A 21,900-nucleotide genomic window follows, 5' to 3' on the forward strand; every position below is an offset into this window, starting at 1 on the left:
CTCAACAATGCTTGCTATATACTCTCCTAAAGCTACCTATTACGCTCGTCTCAAATGTGATCGTCTTAGCTCTTCCACCCTGTATGTGGACGCGTGGGCGATGGCGAGACTGTTTCGGCGCACAATACGATCGTTGTAATATTGAAAATCTCGTCTTCAGCATCTTCGATGACTCATTAAAATTTGTCGTTTCCGTATTATGACGATAGTGATAATATAGTACACAAACACGCGGTTCTTTGTTGTAAAAGTTATTTAGACATATCTCATTGTCGTTGACGTTGTACGGGGTAACCGAACAAGACGTATAAGCAGCTCTTATTTTCAGAATCCTGTATTCATTAGTGTGAATCTTTTGGATTATAAGAAATATTAGAAATAATACATAATTAAATAACGCGCCTTTAATATATTTAGAAATCGAGAAAATCGTCATTCACATCACATCGCGGTGCATCCCGGAAACATTTGTATAGTGTGTACCAACAAGTAACAACAACTATAGGTTACGATTTTTATAAGTTATAACTAAGACTGAGATTACATTGTTCGTTGTATATACTCGTAACGACGTAACACATATTATACTTTTCATGTATTATGAATCAGAATAAGAAGATTGACATTCAACACTAAAATCTGGCGCTTGTTAAACTTATTTTATGATTCATACTTAAAAAGTAACTTGTTGTAACGTGCTAACAATAGGTTATAAATCGAATATCAATATTAAAATTAAAAAATAATATTAATTTTTTATTATTTAATAAAAAATTAAAAATTAAAAAAAAAATATATAGTATTTCTAATAACTATATTATAATAACTTAATAAAATATTAAATAATTAAGCAAGAAAGTGTTCTGCCGTGTTTGTGTGTACGATAAAGTAAAGAGGTACCTTATATCTATATTCTGTACATTATTGATTATTGTAAGCTTTGTTAATTGGAAATTTGTTACTTAATGAAATTATAAGATATACCTACGGTGTTTTACTATATAATAACTAATATTATTTAGTGTAGTGTGGCGTGGGCGAAGAGCCGAAGAATAGGTATTCAGTGATATCGCGATATAAGCGCGCTTTAGCTAAATACCTACATTTAATATCGAGTTTTGGGTTTTTGGAGAGACTATATTATATAGTCCCTCCCCATAGTAACCCCTTAGTTGTACATTTCCACCCTTAAGCAGGTATTCAGAATATATTATTTTAGCAGATTTATTTACGTAATGCACACATTAAATATGCGATCGCTGTTTAAGCACGATTATGGCGTGGATGTAGCAAGGGTCTTGGGATTTATATCCCCACACAAAATCCATCTCAAAAAATGTTTTATACATAGCCGAGTTTGTAAATTATTATAATTTGATGTAGATAACTACTTAGTACAGTAATAAAAACTCACGACAATACAAAACTAACACTAAGTCATAAAATTATTTAATTTATGCCAAACGATAAACAGTGATAAAACTGATACTTTTTTACCGTTTTGTTTAATATTTATACATTATCTTGCAGATATTTCAATTTAAAATTCAGTAAATTTATTATCATATCTACTGATAGATTGGATGAAATAATTTAAATTAAGAACACAAAAATAAGATTTTTCTTTGAAATAACTATTTTTTATAGTATAATTATATTGTAATAAAAAGTATAATTGCCTTTTAAAGTTTTTATTTTTATATTATTTTTGTTTGTAAATAGTATTTATATAATACGCAGAACTCTTATTCTGAATTCAGATTTAATACATTTTTTTATTCCTTTTATTATTATTTACTTAACTGTAGTTATATAAAAAGTGTTCTTTTGACCTTTTCGAAGTAATTAAGCGACTTTTTCAAACTATTGAAACTTTTTTTCTTTCGATGTTAAGCAATATAACATAATGTCGTATATATTATTTTAAGACATATAGATCCACGCCTGATACAATTATATAATACACATTTTAAATAGAATACGTGCACTTCCGGATTGTAAAAATAATTAAGAAACTATAGGTATCTAAGTTAATGAAGTTAAATTTAAACTTGAATAGTGTTGGGGGTTGATCAATTTCAAATTTTTAAGATACGACTACAACAGATTATAAATCTTTAAATAACAAGAAATCCAATAATAATACCTAATTATTAACCATATTAGTTTAATTGTCGTTCCTATAAACACCCTCCTATGGATCTATAGGTCTATAGTAATTATGATCGATTAAGCAGACCTCGCGCATCGTAGTTCATTGTACGTCAGACAAAGAGTTTGTTATAAAATATTCAATACTCTAATTTGTATTTCGACTTCAGGCAAGAAACACATACCTATAACCGTACCTACCCCATTTATAATAATTCATATAATATATCCGTCAGTATGATATAGTGTGATATTATATTATTGTTTCGAAATTGCGTGTTTTTGTCACGTCTTAATAGGAGTCTAAAAGCAATCAATCCAATCTATCGAGTATTACTATATTAGTAGAGGTTACTGTACATAAAAACCGTAACGATTTCTCTCAAAATTTTCTTATTACTTTTTCCAAGAACTGCAATTCGCTCCTCTGCAGTGGTGGTCGACACGAACATTATTAATCATATAATAATCCTGCAGTGGGTAAAAAGGAAACTTTTTTGTTTGCTCTAGGAACCTATACGACGTAATAAATGTTATAATAATATATACCAATATAGGTGAACCGCATCTAACCTCCTTAATCACTGCGTGATATCTCCACTACATATATATATTTATACATATCACATAGATACTATATAATATTCACACTAATCTGTGGTCAAACGTAGCGGGACACTGCAGAGTGCATATGGTTTGGTGCGTTTTTATATCACCGACAGACGACAAATGACTTAGAAAATTCATCCCTATTGAAAACGTGTGTCCGCCGTGCAAATAAGATTTTAGCGATTCCAAAACTTTACTTACGACTGTAATAATATAACAATGAATTAATATAATATACTCACATCTGGCTTATATATAAAGAATCATACCTATATTGTTAGTACATTGATCGAATTTGTACTTGTCCAAAATCGTTCCGATTTCTCTAAAACGTTCTTATTATTTTTTTCAAAAACCACAATTCGGCTTCTCGGTGGTGGTCGACACGAACATTAATCATTTACTAATCCGATGGAGAAAATGTACTTATTTATTTATTTTTGCATTATGTCCTATATTTTATAAATGTTATAATATTATATATGTCTGCGAGTCGCGCCTAATCTCCTTAAATCACAGCGTGATACCTTCATCACATATATATTATCACAGGCATACTATTATATACACACTGATCTGCGGTCAAACGTAGCGGGACACTGCCGAGTGCATTTTCACAGTTATATTATTTATTAAAAATAAACGTCTCGTGCATGTAGAGGTTAATACTATATGACAGGTAGTAAGCATATAATACCTTTTTCCAGAGTCGTCTATAGAAAAATCATTCGATTTTCGGTATCCGACTCCTTTCGTTACTCAAATAGAAATAAGAAAAAATCGAAGAATTATTCATAATAAAAACGTATTATTTATTTTTACGTACAGTCGAGATATTGAATAAATTTGCAGCTTGTATAGGAAACGTAACCCTTTTTTCGCTGCAGTGTCTATCAATCTAATATAGTTGGGACAGTTCATTTAAGTATAGGTTTTTTTCATTAATTTTTGTATACATGCAATTAAATTGATTTGAGATTACTAAATAAGATTGGTTAATGAAAAACATGTTATCTGTATTCTCACATGATAATGATACGAGTATAAAGTATATTATATCATACACCAAAATATTAGATTCTGCGGTTTTATGCGGTTTAGTCATATTTTTATTAAATACATATTTAAAAAATGTATTACTCTGTCCTCTATCAAAGTCGTATACATTTCATTTCGTCCCTAATTATAAATATTATACTTATTTTTGGGAGTATTAAAGTAGGGTTAATATGTAAGTGTATAATGGCATAAAAATAGGTTATATGTATATGTATATATATATTTTTTTAATCAATTTATTTAATTATATAATACGCATAAATTCACCCTTCGTCGCTAACGCTAAAGTGTGCAACAATATTATTTGATATGCGCGCGTTAACCTTGATAAATCCACAAATGTTTTTTAGTTGGAGCATATTATTTAACGCGTCATACTATATATATTCACTATAATGTACCTAGCTAGCTATATGTTATTATGGTATATAAATATAGTTTTAAATATTTTAAAAATCGTTTCAGTAGATAAAACGGCGAAGCATAAAAAATTTGTGCCAAACATATCTATCTCTCTCTCTATATATATGTGTATACAAACTCACGTCAGTCGTCAATGAATGTTTAAACATGTCGTTACCCCGCAACGGACGCGATCACGTCTCTCGGGCGTGGGTGTTTGTATATATATATAATATGTAATGTATATGTAGTATACATGCAGTGTATTCCTTATATAGCTGTTTATTAGATGTTATTATATATATAGGTATGTGGGTATAATGGGTATATAGGTTAACTCACATTTATTTATATCGAAATGTTATTTTATTTTTTCCGTTTTGATAAAATGACTTATACATATATATATATATATATGTACAATATAAATGGATGATGACTGACGGCGGCGCTGCGACGGGGGAGGAATGAAAACCAAAAGCAAGAATAAATCGTAGTCGACCGATATAATATTATAGGTGTATATCACACTCGGTGAGCACACAAACACGCGCATACCTATACATATATATATATATGTGTACAGAAATATTGAGTGACGGATATCAATAGTGTGTAAGTGAGTTATGTGTATACGCGCAAAGAGGGGAGAAGTGTGCGTATTATATATTTATATATATATAAAAAGTATTCCTTCGGTCCCGCGGGACGTCGTGTATATAAGAGCTACTTTGTCGACGCGCGCGGGATTCACAGCATCGCCAGTCGATATTTTTCTATACCTTTATATACACACAACCGATCAGCCGCCGCGCCCTCCATCCATCTCGGCGAACTGCCACCGCGAGCTTATACTTTTTCTTCGCTGCACACCCATACACGCGCGCGCTAGCGTCTATATAAGCCTTAAGTAGTTTTTATACACACGTCAGTTATAGAAAGAAAAAAAAACCGAGTTCGCGACCTCCCCCCCACTCACTCGTCACCGTCTGTGATTTTTTCTCTAATTTCGTTTCGACAACGACGACGTTCCGCATATAATATAATAATATTATGTTCCTGTATACGTATATTATTAAATTTATTATTCTATTATGCTGCACCGATGCGCGGGGAGACTCCCGTAGAAACTGCAGCAGTATATTATTCCTTCTTTTTATCATTATTATTAATCCGTCATCGGAAAAAAAAAAAATAAATATAACAAAGAAGAAAAACTTCGAAATTGAAAATATTGTTATCTCTTTATAAACAGTGACGAGGGAGTGGGAGAGATGTAGTTTTGGAATTTTCGATACGATTTCCGCGCCAGTCGTGATTTATCTTGGGACTTTATGACTACAAAAAAAAAATGTATACGATTCACAAAGAGTAGAGTTCGCTGTTTTATTAGTTTTGACTTTATTCAATAGTTTTTCTGGTTTTTGTTATTAATTAAAGTTTACTGCAACAAAACCTAATCTCGGAGACCTGAAACTACCTACAATTAGTAAGACCTAAAATTGTATTTTCGTTTCGTTGAGCGTTTCGTTATTTATAAATATTTATTATTCCGTCGTAAAAGTTTAATAGCGTTGAAATATTTTTAATTTTAATTTCAAGTAACAATAGTCAAATCGAATATGTAAATTATAATATATTATTAACGCGCTTGTACCTTTTTGTCTAATAAAACATTCAAATTCTGTACATTAATAAATTTACCGGATAAGTGCATATGTAACAGATAATATATTATATTTTTTTCTCAAGAAATATTATACTATAATTTGGGTTTTTGTGTCCGACTACTATCGAATTTCCACCTGTAGGCGTACTGCTGCTTTGAAGACTGTGTGAAGCGAACGAACAGGTGCGTGACGCTGCATGCTGCTTACTGCTGTAAGAGATCTACGGCCACGATAACCCACACGATAATAGTTAGTTGAATAAATAAAATTATGTGTTCTTCCGTGTTATCATAATAATATATTAAACTTGGATACAATGAGATAACTATATTATTATAATACGTCCTCGACGGTTGCGAGTACTTGTTGGAAGTAAAACACGAACGGTTCCGCGAGTATACGCAATTATTTAATATTAATTAATTACGAGTATTATAGTACCTACGCATATTTTAAAGTGATTTTATTGTATGTTTTAATTTGGTGCATTGCCGTTCGTATAAACTTATATGAAACTAAAATATTTTTGGGTCTTAATGAGATTACTTTTTTAAATCGATAATTTAAGGTTTACAGTATAATATAACTTGTGAGCGAAAAAAAAACGCTATGCGGGTTCGATGTGGACGTTTTCAGACTCAGCCGACTCGAACATTTCTTATATTATTTGTCACGAGATTTTATTCGGTTTACCAGTATACCTATACAAGTACTACATAACTATAAAAAATATATATTATTTACCGAACGTTCGGACCGACTGACCCTCGACAGATTTTTTATAATCGAATGGAGCTACATAGGACAATCGTAAAAAAAATCCACAACGGTTAAAAAAATGACTGCGTACTCGACACGTATATATATACGTACATATATAATATATATATGGTCATTATATATATATACATATATACATTTATATTTATAAACCATTTATATATATATATATATTATACATAGAACCACGACGTATAACGATGTGATGTATACGCGTATTATTATATACATATACTTTTTAAGTGTGCGAGTGTGCATATATATTTTACGTATATATGTATATCGCCCGGCTCTTTTGCGCGAAAGTGATTGATTATAAAAATGTGCGCGCGATTTCGGTGGCTGGCATATGCCGAGCTTCAATTTTATTAATGGCCATCCCGCACAGTGTGGCAGACCAATAACTGCACTCTAACTTTTTGGTCATCTATTTTCCCGTATACGTATATTATACATATACATATATATATATATATATATTGTACACAGCATTATGTGTGTTCGTGGTGCGGAATATATTTCTCGCCGTACACGCGTATTGTATACGTGTATGCATTCGGAATAATATATAACTGACACGTTTTAACTCTGGATAATATAAATTGTATAAACGAATATATATATAAACATAACGTATATATTGCATATAGATCGCGGCCGTCACGCGTATATATAATATGCTCTATGCTCGTAACGTTTTCAATAATCCCGAGTAGGTACCTATAGTATTATTGTGTGTGTGTATTGTAGGCAGCTTTGCTATTAAATGCAGTGCGTGTCAGTGCCGTTTGTCGGCTACTGCGCGGCTGGATCGGACTGGGACGCCAGGGTACTATCGGCAGAGACGTATTTAGGAATTTTGCACCCCAGGTTATCTAAGTGCCATTACTTTTTTTTATCACCCTAATGACCTAGGTACCGTATTATACAAAAAATGCTAGGTATCCAAAATTTACCGCCCGGGGCCCAAGCCCCCATGCCCCTTTAAATACGTCGCACTGACTTGGACTGAAATCCGCTAAAACGTTTCCGGTTAAATATAACAGAAGTAGTGAGGTAAACGTATTATATATATTATGTTTAATAATAAAATTATATTCCTGTATAAATATATTATTATGAACACTCTTTGAATATACGCGAAGATAGTTGACGCTAGTCAAAAATGCGAAATAATATATGCATCTTGTTCGCGTATACGTAATGAATCGTAAATATTTAAATATTTTGTAGAGAAAATTCTCATTTAACTCCGTTAGTTTTAATACGTTTCAATAACATATAGAATAGAATATTTTGTTCGTTTTTAAACTATTTGAATCGAACAAGTTTCAATATTATAACGACAATCAATCACTTTGTGCACTCGCACCTCTAATAAAAAAAAAGAGTGCAATGATTTTGCGGTTGAAAATTCGATTTGTAATTTGCGCCGAAATGTTTGAGCGCAGTTAACGCATTCTTCTGCTCAAATCCGATTATTTAAACGGCGGTGAAACAGAATCGAGTTGTTCGTGAACACTTTAAAATTCGAATATAATCGAAGAAAACACGTGTGTTAAAAGTCACAACTCGTATTATATATGTATATAGTGTTTACACACCGTACGTTTTGAGGGTGATTTTTTTTCTTCGCGAGTCGACCGAGTGTATTAAATATAAGTAATACATATATATGTGGGGTAGGGTTTACGTAATTGTCGTTAAAACGAAACGCCACTACGCCAGACACTTTACTAGTGGCGATATACACAGTGAGTGTCAAATTATGATTTGACATTGTTTGATGTGCATAATGATTAATAACATACAAACCTGTACCTGTACCTATATATACTAATCTGTTTGCTTAATGTATACCTTTTTTATTGAATCATATTTATGGTTTAAACATTCGTTGTACTCGACAGTTATTCCGCAGTCACATGGCCCCTCTCTTTTCGCCGCATTTTTCGTTGTCGACGGTGTATGTAGTTTTTATCGACAGCTATCTAACCTTTATTGTACAAATGAAGAGGGAAAACAATATACGTGTATAAAAAGTTGCACACCGAAAGATTTGCCACGCGGAGAAAAATATTCCCTTTAATACTATACGTCTACCAACACTACTACCCCCGTACCATACATCCGACGCCTTTCCGCAAATCCACCCCTTAACGCGATACTAAATTCTAAGTTTTATTGATCGTTCACTATTCTATACACATAATATATATATATTTCTTAAATTAAATAACTCGCGAGCTGCAACTGCACTTACTGATGAATTTAATAATTTATAAGTATATTTACTGATATGAAATTTATTATATTGGTATAGTTTATAAATATGTATTGGTGTTTGGTGAGTGATGAGTATACTCAAAAACGCAGTTAACAGGCCCCAGTTGTATTGATATTTTTTATAGGTAATAACTAACAACAGTAAAAAATGTGTAGAAATTAGTGAAAGCGCGCGCAACTCTTTTTATATTGTTAAATATTTCAACTCGGTTTTTTGGTTTTGAGTTTTGCAATATAGATGGTGTTTGAGTTTAGTCTCCGTGTTTTTGAGAATGTAAACATCACCCTTATTTTTTCAATTCGATCAATGAAGTTTATTTAGGTACGCATTCAGTATGCTCATACAACTTGGAAGTCCTCCGATTATAAACACAATTTGGTTTATGTACAATGTACATATAGTTTATCTTTGCAATGCGATTTATGAATATATCATTTTGATTTGAAAAAAACTACAATATTTTAAAACATTGAGATTATACTTGTATTATCGACCACCACTCCGAGGTCTGATAAACACCAGTCTACAATTATTAATTAAAAACTTTTTATTATATTTTAAAACCATACTATAATATATACATATATAAATGATACCTATATGAGGCACGTGGAACCGGAATGCACATGAAAAATTATATTTTAAATTAAAATGCAAATCGCAAATGTATTAATAATATTTTTATTATGTATTTCAATTAATTGTCAAATCTCCATATCAATTCATGGAATATTTTCAAAAGCTGTTTTTTAATTTGATCTATACGGACGAAAGTGACATTTTATAATGTATAGTATGTTACTATTATTGCTGATGACTTAAGTTTGATTAAAGTGATATACCTAAATTGATTTGTAAATGCTTGTGTTAACTTTTAGATTATAAGTAGGTACTTCAATAGTATTGACATTGGATAATAATAGGTTATTGTGGCTCATAATAGGAATAGCATAAAATAAATATAACAAATAAATACGAGACGTTGACATAAAAATCGTTCATTTACTTTTCTATTTTCTACATTTTATAGTAGTTATATATAATAGGTATCAACGGTATTAATATATTATTCAGATAGAAGCCATAGAACGCGTCGATCATATTATATAGCTGCTAATTTGTGAAATTCGACAAGAAGGCAAAACATTTATGATGATAACTTTACATTCTTAACATCTGGTTCATCGCTGTTATAATATGTATCAGTGGCGTATCCACAGAGATGGTTTTGGGGATTTAAACCACCCCCTTGGGCTTTTTTTTAATGTTATTTTTTTTTTAATAATTTAAATTAATATTTATTTAATAATATTATGTTGTAGATACATTTTTATTCCTGTAACCACTCTCATTAAGTCATTCTGAATACGTCACTGAGATGTATACATTTATCGAAATGGTATAATTTTTCATTGAGATTATTAATAGTTATGAATTATAATCCCGACCTTCACAAGAATATCGAGTTACCAATAATACGTCGTATGTATAGTCATATACACATGGGTTTGTAAAAAAAAATTGGTTTTTTATTGAATAAAATATTTTTTTGTCAATGTAGAAATGATTTACTAATAAACAAGGATACTTACTACTCGTTCATACTTACGACGTCGGTATTTTCATTTCGTGAAAAAGGGTGAATATGAAGCCGCGGCGGAAAAACCGTTGTTGCCCCTCATCGTCGTAAAATTCTAAACATACGCCACTACTGTATACATGATTTAGATATAAAATATAGATATATAGAGATTTATACCAGCATATTGTATAATAAATACTTCTTATATACGATCATAAACTTTTTGCTACGTATATATACGTATAATAATACCATATAATATGATACCGCGTAGGTACTATACATTAAATAAATATCAACATCGACCGAAAACAAACTATATAAAGATATAACTGTGCGTAAAACCACCGCGAATCTTAACAACCCTGCGACGGGGTCCTATTCGCATATCTCATATATGATACTATAAACAACATGTATATGTATACGTTGTGTATACAATATGTTTAGTTTCTTCTGTCTTTTCGTACAAAAAAAAAAATCCCCTCCTTATTTATTGTCGTACCGGACAATACTGTGCGATATTATTTGTAACATTATTTATATAGTTCGAACAGAGATTTAAGGATTTTTTTCGCTCTCTTCTTACGATATAGTTTTTTGATTAAATATCGGCGGTGGCGGCAGCTCTCGGGTCGTTATAATAAAACAAAAATATCCCGTTGGCACACGGCACCACGCACACGATGCAAGTGCGCTAGGTATATAGCAGATAGCTGATAAAAATCTATATAAGCCGAAAAAAAAGATATATATAAAACAAAAAATAGGAGATATAAAATGTTCGGTAATCCGCGACGAGCTGAAGTCGGGAAATCGATATAGCTGTAAAAATAATATTTTCCCCATATTTCGCGTGCCGAAATTGCAGTTTGGTTACGGCGGCGGTTCTCCGTTTATATGTGCAACATATTATTATATCATTCTCCACACACACACACAAACATATTGATATTGATATCGATGTATACACACACGGACGTGGGGTCGTATTATTATTATTATTATATATATGTACATAAATATCGATGCGGCGGCGGTGGCGGACGGAGTGTGTGTACCTTTATCCCGGCGGATTGATAATAACGGATAGTTTATGGGCAACGACCGCTGTGTACGCCGTCCCTCCTCCCTCGCCGGCAGATATCAAAAGAAAATCTGCACCCATTACTCACGCGGAGACGGAAGAAAATTGTTGTACTACGAGAGGGCAATATTTGACCACTTCGCCGCCGCACTGCACGCGCTGCTGACCCATTTGTATTTACACTCCACTCGTACGCGAATATACCCACTCGCCCACTCGCTCTTTTTCTCTTTCTATATATCTCGATCTTCGTGAGTCCGAGTTCACGCACACACAAGAATAACACATTTACTAGTATCAATCGATTCTCTGTTGATCTACGCGAAACCCGTGCCAGTCGTATGCATATTATTCTTTTTGTGAAATCTATTTACAGAGCGATTCACCGCGTGCGCGCTCATTGCTCACCTTTTATTTTCTTTTTTCCTCTAATGCAGTCATATGAAATCTGCTTTTGGGAATATTTAAATATGTTTACTGTGAGACGATATTTTCAAACTGCAGCAACTGTAAAGGAGATACAAACTTTTGTTTTTCCAACGACAATCACCCCCTCACTCATTTTTTTAATGTAAACGTTTTAACTTATAATAATTTCCATGAACATTTTGACGTATCCGAATCTGGGTTTGGAAAATTATCAGCTATATATAGTTGCTACGCTATAAGAAAAATATATAGTGATTAATATCATAATCTATCTCGTATTAACATTAATTTAATAGTTCAATGTTTATTGTTAAATAATCCAATGTTGGTCGTTTTTTTAAGGACTATTATCTTTAGTACAAATATTTTAATAAATGAGATCTCGTTTAAATTTTAAATAAGGCACATATAAGCTATGCACCAAAAGTATATACAGTAAAAAAGGGGCGAAATGTCATTTGAAAAACCTTATTATATCATCACAACACCCAAATCTCAAGAATTTTATAATATGGTTTTTGAATATATTTAAAAATTCAAAAAATCAGAATTTGAATAAATTTATTATTAAATGAAAAAACAGAGGTGAGCATGTTTGGTGAATCACTCTGTATAAATTTCGTAATACGCAATATTTGTTGATTTTTTTCAGTGGCTACTTTCTTTTTGTTTTTATTGAATTCTACCGCTGCAGACCGAAACATTTGTGTAATATTATAATGTATAGTTTACTTATAACCATATTCACGCACCCGTTTAGACGGATAATCGTGTATAATATATTATAATATTGTCACATTGTCCTCGTCGCGCACATCGTTACAGTCGAACGTCGATCCGAAACTTGATTTTATTTTCTCGCAGAATAAGGAATCCTATGTGAAACATTTTTTATTTATCCCCAGCGCTAGCTTTTATTAACATTTAAATATTGCTTTAAAACATTTTTACATTTTATTTTTAACAATTATTGAACTTTGCAGTTTTAAATTTATTATAGTATTATTGCTGCAGGTATATGGTTGTCTATGGACTTTATGAAATTGCATTTATTCGATGCACAGCCCTTCTCGGGTATTGTTTTAACATAATAATTTGATGTACACATACATAAATAATAAATACACATTTACATTAACTTATTATATGCATTAAATGTAAATACGAAACGATAATATACAGTGTGGTATATATATTATGTAGACATTTACATGTTATTATATCGACATTGTTAATTTGCAAAAGCTTCTTTCAAATTCCACGCCTTATTGTGTACTTACAGTTTTCACTATTATTATTCCATTGTTTGTCTCCAAGTCAGCAATAGGTGTTTATTGTTTAATACATTTACAGGGCTGTTTTACAGATTACTGTTGAAGTGTTGTCTATTGGATCTAATAATAAATATTATAGTTTCTAGTGACTGAAAACCTCATCAAGAAACTTTTAACAAATAGATTTTTTTTAAAATCAATATATTTTATTAGTGTATCTATACGTTTTGATTAATTTTTGGATGGTTTATAAAATTCAAGTCCAAAATGAATTATTTTTAATAATTATTATCAAACTATTTACGATAAATTATTATTAGTATACGGGTGTGTAAATAATATAAAGTTAACCAAAGGTTAAAGTCAACTATAATGTTTACCTATAAAAACGGAAATGTTTGTAAATTAAATATTGGTTAACAATTCCTATCTCAAAACCACCGATTATAATGAAAAATAAAGTATATATCGTGATAAGTAATTTGATAATTTTATATAAGTAGTACAATGTTTGTTTGTAGATTATAATATTATTTTATTGTTAACAATAATAATAATAGCTGTGAGAATCGTTATCGGTCTGCGGTAATGGTTATTTTAGTAATATTGTAGTATTAATAATATTATGCCACGTACTGTTCTTTATGTGTTATCGTGAGCAGTAATATAACAACAAGCAAGATATACTTCAAAAATAGGTTCATAAATTATAATATATTTGTTTAATGTCAGCTATATAATGGATGGATTATGGTAATAATTGCGGAACTCCGGTATGTGGAAATAGATAACACTATAATGGTTAGCGATGACGAATAAACATGAAAATTGTGTAGATAATCTCGTTTATAGAGACGCGATGTCCTAAAATTAATAATAGCACAAAAAAACAATAGTACAATATTATCACTAGTCATGCTTTTGTTATTATAAATTATTTGATAATTTCCATCCATTATTATATAAAGGTGCCCACAAACTGCAGCGGTAGCGGTGGCGGTGATGGTGGCGGTAGCGTTAAAATGAGTCCGGACACAATTTTACCGCCACCGCTGCAGTGTGTGGAGACCTTAATAATTCTATAAAGCATTTCAACCAGCAATAATATAATGATTTTAATAATTTTATTATAATAATATATATAACCTATACTATTACACGGTTTTTATGTTGTATAAATAATATATAGTCATTCTATACACAGTGCGTATACAACGCTTACTGTATAAATGACAAAACTATTATCTCTATTACACGCTGTTTGTAAAAGAAAAAAATACACTTCCATCGCGCCTTACAATAAAATCCTCACTTCGATGTGTGGGTACTTCAGAATTATAGACTTTGAGCGTCTTCGCGAGTGCAACGTTGCGTAAAAAGTCTAACTTTTAACGACTATGTAGGTAGGTACTGCTGCAGGTGGTTGAAGATTTCTGAGATTCGGATGAATACGAAGAATAAAATGTGAGTATAATTATATCAGTTTCTTTTTTTTTCTTGTTGTTTTGCTCTGCCTTCAAATTGTTTTCCGATAATCAGGTTTAACTTACATAGTACCTTTATTACGAGCATATTGAAGACAAGCTATAGTCGCGTCCCAGATCACAGTTCACAAGTTTTGTTCAGGTACATTTACATTTATTATTTGCATTGCTCAGTAATACCGATGTAAGTCACAAACCGATTTGAATATTTTATGGCATTGTCATGGAGTTGGTTGTCAAACAACAAACTTGAATGTTTTGTCGTTTAATATTTTCAATAAGTATAAAAAACTTGATTAAAAACTTTAATTTTGTATTTATAACATTTAATATTATTTTGAGCATATAACAATGATAATTTAACGCAATTATACTGACCTAATATTTTAAACAAAAACGTACGATTTTTGGAAACGTTAATCAAATACTTCAAAAAAAAAAAAAGTATATTATATACTTAATAAAATTATATTTTAATTATATATGACATTTTTCATGTACAAATTTATTATTCTTGTCACCTAACTGTTACGTACATTGAACAGCGAGCTTAAATTGTTAATTGATATCGATACTTTTATATAGGTATAGGTACAATATAATGATTAATGAGTGAATGCAAGTACAGAATAAAGAGACCTCTTACTTTGTCGTTTATGGCATTAGTAAAATTAAATAACTACATTAAAACTATATTATGAATAGTTTTAATGATCATATATACATATTAACCAAATATTTGTATTTAATTATTTTTAATACGGGACGAATGTGTATATATAATATATTCCACTAAAACGATCTCTTTCAAATAAACCAGACACATCTATATGGTTGGACTTTATTACGTATATATATATATATATATATATATATACCCTTTTCGGGGACCTAACTCATCCGGCAAAAGGTAGACGAGACGCAATGTGGTATTCTGCTATTATATTATACGCAGTCGTTTGTATTAGATAAATCCTGGGTTGTTCGCGGACTTAGTACGGTCCGGGGAAATCAGCCGACCGATATGTAGTTCGCTACACACATATATTATGTGCACAGTATAAGTCGTAGCATTAACTATATACAAATCAGCATATTATATAGTATATAGCCTCTACGTCGGATGTAATAGTCTTACGCGTATAATGACAATCATGCAATGATCGGATTGCTCGACTGCAACAAGTTTAATATACGTTGTGTAACGTGACGTAGGTTAAACAAACTTACATGTCATGGCGAATTTGAATGTCTGTACCGATGTTATTGACGTTATTATATCGTGTGTGGCTTAAGCTTTTATCGTGTCTCTACGAAATTATTCCAACGGAAAAAAAGAATCAAAAAAAAAAAAAAAATAGACTGTTTTGTAAACCTCATACATATTAAAATGTATAGTATAAGTATAAACTTTGATTTGCAGTGCACACGGCAATAACGTAGGTTCGAACGATTTATAAAGCGATTCTGGTGTTCTGCACTTCTGCAGGCCTTTATCGAAATCGCTTGCACTGGACGACTATCGACTTTTTTTCGTATAAAATATTCGGCATTTATTTTAGAAATTTTGTTTAACGTTGCGTGTAAACGCATATACCCAACTGCCGTACCGTTTATATGAATATTTTTTTTAAATCTTTAGCACGCACAGAACACGGTGGTCTATAATAATGGAGTGTACAAAAGTTGATATAACAGTATAATGTTAGAACCATTGTTTTTATTATATGTTGTTTTTTTTTAAAAAAAAAAAAGTCTCTTACAGTCGCCTTTGAGAGGCTTAAAGCTTCCGTGAAAATTATTATTTATTTTTTATAAAAAATAATATTTATAGGTATATTTGGTATTGTTTTAAGTTATAAAATGTTTGAAAAGCTATTATAGCTTCTAAAGCTCGGTCTCGCCCTCTCCCTAATGGCGAGTTCGGTAACTCAAAGATATCGACGTAAAAAAAAAAATGTGGTCTGGACGAACAAAACTTCCCTTCCCGAAATGTTTTTTTCAAGGCCGTCCCTGATCAAAGACGTTTGAGTGTCGACAATAGGCGTATAATATACGAGACGGGCAAGAAGAAGCAAAAACTTTTCAGTTAGTAGTAGGTACCTATATCCATAGGCGGAGATTGGGGGGTGCTTGGGGGGGCTTAGCCCCCCCAAAAATATCGAAAGCCCCCCAAAATTATCAAACATTTTTCATTGTATATAATATTAAAAAAGGTACTTATTTTACAACGATTGACAAAATCTTGGAACTTTACAAAATAATATTTTTTTCCCGAATGTTGTCAAAATAAATGTCAATATAATAATTATATACCATAAAAATACTAAAATTTGAAGAAAGTCAACTTTTTATTGATCATTATCAAGTAAATCTTCAGTTTTTATTTATAGTATAGTATTATATTATAAATTAATAATTTTTAAAGTGCATAATATTATATAGTTAGTAATTCATATTTAGTAATTTTGTAATTTAGTAATTTAGTAGTTGATGAGTACTGAAGAGTGAAGGTATGATAGATAATAGAGTGGGGGTGTGGGGGCGAAGCCCCCACGTCTTACTTGCAAAGCAACATTTAAGCCCCCCCTCAAATTTGATCAAATCTCCGCCTATGCCTATATCATCGTATATTTAACGCGGTGTAGAAATATCTGACGATAAATGGGCTCGCCGAGCTCGGCTCAACACTATCATCCATATATATATAATACTTGTCAATATATACCTATATATTCTCCTTGTCGCGAGCGCGCACACACGCGCACGTCTATATACGCGCGAACGATATAACGGATAGCCATTGGAAAAAGCTGTGAGGATAAAAAAAAATACCGAATGTCATACATCATGTTTGGACGATGTGTGCGTCTCCGTGCATCATATATACTTACAAAGGGTGAAAGCGAACTGTGATATAGCGAACAGGGGTCACCTTTATATATATATATATGAACTGCAGAGTGATATGAGAGAGAACCGCCTGCAAAGGCCTCGGGAGGGATGCCCGCAAATAGGTCATACGTTTCAATTTTACTTGTCGCGCGCGGTCCTCGGGGACGTCGTGGTTTATATATATATATATATACGAGTAAAAAAATTATGAACTTTATATATAAATAAGACCGTCGCGTATAGTCACAATATCGAATCTTTGCGGAGAGGAGGCCGTTTTGAAAGACGACCGCCGTGCAGCGAACAAGCGACAGGCTTCCGGAGCTGACCGGTATACTCGGATGCTGTGGTCACACGCCTTCATATAGTGCACTTAAAACGTATAATATATATTATATTATATATGTGGACCGCAATACGTCTAAACCGTAGCAGTATTTTCCACGTCTGCTCCAAAGGTATATGGATAGTTTTTTTTTACCCGCCGAAAGGTATACAATTTATATTGATGTATTTATAGTATATTTACCCGTACGTCGCGTATGATATTAATTAAACACAAAACAACTCGAGTCAGTATACATTTGAGTATCTACACATATATTATTATATAGGTATTAAGAATGAATATATAATATTATTTACGGGTAACTTCTAATGCGCGTCTCGGACTCGACTGCTTATACGTGTGTGTGTCTGTGTGTGTGTATGTAAGTGTTATAAATCACGTTCGTTTTTAATAGATAATCGATATATACACGACACGCTTATTGACAGTTATTTATTGTAATGGTATAAATACACGTATTATTTATAATATGTCTTCTTCTTCTTCTTTATATTATATAAAAATTATCGTGCGTTTTTTATATAGTATATATATATAGGTATTGACTTTTATCTCCGGAATCGCTTATTCAATTGGCACCAAATTTTGCACAGCAAATATATATTCCTCGAAATTTGTAGAGTGATGTTTATGTATAGTTTCGTTTTTCAATCTGCGTGAATTGTTAGAGAGTGTTTCACACAGAAATTTTGTTTTGAATCATGAAAATCGAATATATTATAGTTTATGTATAAATGGTTGCTTTATAATAAATATTGTATAAATATTTATAATATTTATGTATGCGTGAAAAAATTAATTAATGCTTAAACATTGCATCGGTGACATAATATTTTTTATACTCGTATACAACACAATAAATTGTAGACGACGAATTTTATAAAACTAAAATTAAATGTTGGTATTTAAAAAAATTTTTTTTTTTAATAAATTAATGTCCAAAATTATTTCGAAATCATATTTTTATTTTTGGCGTGTAATTCGTAGTTTTAGTGTTTTTATGACTCTATATGGTTTGATACCTTTTCTCAGGGGAGACATTACATTACATTTCCCGATTCACCCATTCCGTAGTGATGGCTGTATGTGTGTTAACTATACTCTAAAGAAGGGTCGACCCCTTACAGAAAATTATTTGATCTATTAATGTGTCGACTTGAGTATCTTGTGAATTCACGTCATGTGTATAATATATATTTTACGATCTACGCGCGTAATTATTTTATAAGAAAATACTACTGTGGTATAGTTTTTTGGTTGACTTTTGTCATTTTAAAAATATATATTGCTTTTACGATACGAGTAGCCCTAAATTTAGAAAATACAAAAGTACTATTTTTCTTGTCTAAGAGGACATGTTAAGTTAATAGAATAAAATTGATAATATCATCGTTTATCGATTTCTACTATATATATTTCAATCTTTTGAACCCTTCTGGTTTCAAACTGAAATCGTTTATTGCGTTCCTCCCGTTGCTATAGATTATTAATATAAAATGTGATTTTCGATGATGATTATTTTTTTTATATTCTATATATAATAGATATACATATGTATTATATTTGTGTACCACCAACATCACAACTGCAGTAGTACTCGTACAGTGTTTTTATTTGTTTTGAAAATGTAAGCCATTTTGATGAAATAACACAAGTAGGTACCTACGTCCTACATCCCATTGTTCTGTTATTAAATTAAAAAAAAATACTCATACAAAAATTATAAGAAAATAAAAATAAAAATGATATCGTTAAAATTTGAACTAATTTAATAATTATAATTAGTATTAAAATAATAACATTTTTATTTCTTTTACTTTTTATTCTATGTGACCAGTTTTGTACCTGCAGGTTTGAATTATTCGAAAAACGTGTTTTTTTACAAAACTACTGATTATGGTCTAAATACTATGAATAAATTACAACTTGAACGTACTTGATGTCAGAATAAATCATTGGATGATTTATTTTTATTTTTATTATTGAACTTAATTAACATCGACATAAAAGGTCATTAGTTACAATGTTTATATTAAATTAAGTTACATAACTTATTTTTGACAAAGAATTTTAAAATTAGGGTCGAATAGCGCCCGTTTTTGGACTGTGTGCTTCGTCTAGGATGTTAGGAATGTTGTTGAGATCGCCGAGTTCGTCTGCGTACTGGGTGCATTCTGTAATTATGTGACCGAGAGTTCGGTTCCGCAAGTAATATAGTGTAATATATAGTGCACGTTGGATTTTCTTCTTTTTCCATGATGTATGTTAGTCATGTCTGGCCGATGTGGAGTTTGTTGATAATTGCTTTATCTCTTCTGTTCAAAAGGGGGATCGACTAGCCGAAGACGGTGTTTTTTATTCTTCTTAAATCTGTATTCTGTTTGACTCAAGTGTGTCTGCCGTTTGATTTGGACGAGTTATTTTATCATAGGTTTTTTGTATTGTTTTAGAATAAGTTTTATTGGATGATTTTTTTTTGTTGTTGTCTCGTCAATCGTACAATTTTTTCAACACGCGAAATTATATCACACATAATATACCAAACTTATTAATAAACTCGTACTTGCACTTACTTTCATTGCACATATACAAAAATATTATTATGGCAATAACAAATGAGTTCTCTAAAAAAAAAAAAAAAATTAAAAAAAAAATCGATTCAAACGAAATATTATGATGATGATGAACTCAATTATTAATTCATTTTCGTTCGTCGTGCATTCCAGATGTGTGTAGCGCGTGGTATAATATTGACAGGCTCGTTTGCAAACGTGTGTCCGCGCATACACGAGCGGGATAAAAATGTAAATAAATATAAATCAAGTCTCCGGGATCCCAACGATATCCGATACACACACAACACACACACTAACACGGTCGTCATCAGCGGTTCTCGGTATACATATATACATATATATTATAGGTATATGCGTGGTGTATGCGGATCATTATAATATTATGATATTGCGTAGTATTCGAGCTATAACACGTGGTGAACATCGGGTCGTCGTCGAACATAATATTTTACTATTATTAATCCGTAATAATGATCAGACGTCAAAAATAATAACTGTACACCAGCCGATGTATATTACTATATAAATGTGTGAAAGACTAAAGACGTGTATGTTGTGACCGATAATAATCCGTCGCGTGGGCGTTTGTCTGGGGTGATGACCAAAAATGGGTGGGGGGAGACACGGCAGTCATCAATATTATTAAAACACGGAACATAAAAATAATGCGGAGATCGCACCCGACGCACATCGAGCCAATATAATGTATATATATTTATAGTTGTTACTATATTATAGTTATTAATCGGGCACGTGTAGTATATTTCCCCCAAGGCGCGCCTCAGATATCGGCTCACGACTATAATATATGTTATGTACTGAATTATTGCACCTATATATATATATATATATATATTATATTATTATGTTATTTCTCTCGGTTTTCGTTGGTGTTCATAATATGTTATGTTCGTACATTTATAATACACGATTATAAACATTTATTGATTTTTTTTTTTTTAGCAAACGTCGCGATGTGCAGCCATATTCGTGGACTACAGTAACACTTTCGTCTGCTACCTTCTCTCCCAATAACACATTTGACTGATTAACCTTGGTAAGTACTATTTACATAAGCAACCCTAAAATTTAATTCATAATAAGACAAAGGATTCGCGCAGATACTCGTTGAAAATAAAACATGCGAAATGTTCAAAAAGTTAAATTATGACAAGAATATTTTCTGTACATAATCTAACGTTTTTAAACAAAATCCACTGATTACAATTTTCAAAATTATTATGATGTGCTTTATTTTTCATTTCA

General features: G+C 31.4%; 1 long non-coding RNA gene across 2 annotated transcripts in view; it reads left to right on the forward strand.

Annotated features, from left to right (window-relative positions):
• The window catches only part of LOC114120551 (uncharacterized), a 65,087-nt gene extending 43,387 nt beyond the window's left edge, over positions 1 to 21,700 (forward strand). For both annotated transcript variants that reach the window (XR_007605924.1, XR_007605925.1), the window contains one exon: positions 21,598 to 21,700. This is a non-coding gene — a long non-coding RNA (uncharacterized LOC114120551). The remainder of the gene's footprint in view (positions 1 to 21,597) is intronic.
• Positions 21,701 to 21,900: the final 200 nt, after the last annotated feature.

The sequence above is a fragment of the Aphis gossypii genome, chromosome X (genome assembly GCF_020184175.1).
Source record: "Aphis gossypii isolate Hap1 chromosome X, ASM2018417v2, whole genome shotgun sequence".
Classification (NCBI taxonomy): Eukaryota; Metazoa; Arthropoda; class Insecta; order Hemiptera; family Aphididae; genus Aphis; species Aphis gossypii.